The following is a 2,831-nucleotide window of genomic DNA, read 5'->3' as shown; positions in this document are numbered from 1 at the left end:
GCTGGTGGCCTTTTGCTTGCTTGCCTCCCTGGCCTGGGCCCCCTTCCCCTCGTCCCACTTGTTGCCACCCCCAGCTCAGGTTGATGCCACCTTTCAGGTTCCTGCTTGCTCATGGGGAGGGTCAGATTTCTCTCCTGACTCATCCTGGAGCTGCCTACCATCTGTGCCGGCATCACCTTACCTGCCCCCAAATGACCGGAGAAGGGCCCCACAGATGGGCCACCCCTGCACCCAGCCCTGCCTGTGTCTGATCATCAAAGAGATGTCTCCTGGAGAGGGGATACCTAGCCAGCACTGTCGGGTCTTAGGCTAAGGGGCTCGGCCACTGAATCCAGAAGACTAAGAGCAAACCGTCAGTCAGTGTGCTACCAAGCCCGTGAGACTGCTTCACTGTGGAGAGGATGAGAACTTCCAGTGGGAGAAATCTAGGCAGGCTTACTGGAGGAGGTGCTGCTTGAGCTTGGGGGGTGGGATTCCTTTCTTCAGGAAGCATGTAAGGGACTCACGTGCCTATGTTGTTCCTGGTCCTCCTAGGATTCTCCTCAGTCACAGTGATGAACTTGGGCAGGCTCCTGGGAGTTGGGGGGAGTGGATAGACTAGGTGGAGGGAACCTCAAGAGCAACGGCTCAGTGGCAGGAAATAGGTTGAGATTGGCCACTGGGGAGTGGTAGGAAATGAAGCTGAGAGGTCCAAGTCCAGGGGTTGGGGGCTGCTTACATTTGAAGTCTGGCTCAGATATCATTTCCACAAAGCCGCCTGAGTTTCCCAGGCCTTGGGAATTCTGGGCCATGCCATGCTCTGCTTTGTGGCCAGATGGTGGGTCTCTATGGGTGGCTATTGGCTCCCTGGCCATGGAGACTGGATTATGCTCATTGGGGTAAGCAAACCATCCCCTTCTTGGCCCAGTGCTTGGTCTATGGACATACGAGCCTGGGTGAAGTTGCAGGAGCCCAGTGGCTGGTCCCATGTTAGGTGCCCTTTGCATGGGGGTGGAGAAGCCCACCAACCCCAAGTCTTATTTTTGTCCCCATCTTACAAATGAAGGTGAATTTCAGAGAGGTGAAGTAACTTGTTCAGAGTCACACAGCTAGGGATTTGAACCCTGGTCTGTATGGCATGAAGCATGGGTTTATCCCTTGGAGATGCCATTCTGAGAAGATGGGCTGTGAGGGTGCCTGGCACAGGGCTGAGCCATAGAAGGATGATTCAGAAGGGCTGGTTTTCCTTTTCTCTCTCTCTAATACAATTCTCCACGCATCTGGTATTTCCTGTGTTTAACAAGAAAAGTTTGAGTGCCTACCATGTTTGAGTGCCTACCATGTTTGAGTGCCAGGTCCTGTTCTAGGTACTAGGAATTCAGTGAATAAAAAGAAATCCATGCCCTGATATTCTCATGAGGAAGACAGACAATAAATATATAGGATGTTGGAAGATGAAAAGTACTTTTGGAGAGAACACTGCAGAAAAGGGGCCCTGGGAAAGAGCCTGGAAAGTTGGGAAGGAGGGGGGAGGAGCTGCAATTTAAATAAAGTGGTCTGGGAAGGCTTCATGTAGAAGATATTTGTGTAGACTTGAGGGAGGTAGGGTGATGGGAGAGTTAGATCTCTGGATCTCTAGACCTGGCAACCCTGGGTAGAACTAATTATTTTGGAGTCCATAGAGTTGGGTCACTGATTCATTCTATTGACTTCCAGTGAATCTCATTTTTCATTTTAAAAAATCCTAATTATTTTGATCCCTTCCTTACAAAGAGGTAAAAATCACTTTAAAATACTTAGTAGTAGTATAGTATGAATTTATTGTCTCAAGGTCAGTGATTTTCTATATAATCATGAAACTGTAGCTTAAAGAGAATTGTCTCTTCCATCTAGTCTGAGATGTGAATGCTAAGGCTTTCAGGTTTTTTGGTAGCATGTTGGTAGAACCAGTTGATTTGTTTCTCCGGACCAATATCTCAGGGGGTTCAGGGGTAAAGAATCTGCCTGCGGTGCAGGAGACGCAGGAGACTTGGGTTTGATCCCTGGGTTGGGAAGACCCTCTGGAGAACAAAATGGCAACCCACCCCAGTATTCTTGCCTGGGCAATCATCCATGGACAGGGAACCTTGGCTGGCTACATTCCATGGGGCCGCAGGGTTGGACACAACTTAGCGACTAAACAGAGAGAGGCCCAGGCAGGAACCATGGGCAAAGGTCCTGAGGTGGACGTGTCCCTGAACTGGTCAGCCCACTGGGTCTGGAGTGAGGAAGCAAAAGAGCAGGAGCTGGGACTGGAGGTAACAGGGGCCACCCTTAGAGGGTCTGCAGGTGTTGATCCTTGGCGTTTGTGAAGCCATCAGGGTTCCAGCAGAGGGAGGACAAGACATGAATGACCTTGTACCAGACAAGGTGGAGGGATTTCTTTGGTGGCCCAGTGGCTAAGAATTCACCTTGTAACACAGAGGACACGGACTCGATTCCTGACCTAGGGAGATCCCACATGCCAAGGAGCAGCTAAGCCCATGAGCTGCAACTACGGAGCCTGCGCTCTAGAGCCTACTAGCCGAAAGGAGAGAAACCCCTGCTCGCTACAACTAGAGAAAGCCTGAGCACCACAATGAACACCCAGCACAGTCAAAAATAATAAATTAACTTAAAAACCCAAGACAGAGGTGGTAGCTGCAGAAAGTCCTCTGTCCATTGGGCTGGCTGGGAGAGTAAGTAAGTAAAGTCACTCAGTCATGTCCGACTCTTTGCGACCCCGTGGACTGCAGCCCACCAGGCTCCTCAGTCCATGGGATTCTCCAGGCAAGAATACTGGAGTGGCTTGCCATTTCCTTCTCCAGGGGATC

This window comes from Ovis canadensis, chromosome 3, assembly GCF_042477335.2.
Source record: "Ovis canadensis isolate MfBH-ARS-UI-01 breed Bighorn chromosome 3, ARS-UI_OviCan_v2, whole genome shotgun sequence".
NCBI classification, from domain to species: domain Eukaryota; kingdom Metazoa; phylum Chordata; class Mammalia; order Artiodactyla; family Bovidae; genus Ovis; species Ovis canadensis.
The sequence above is the reverse complement of the archived record's forward strand: the minus strand, read 5'-3'. Positions refer to the sequence as shown.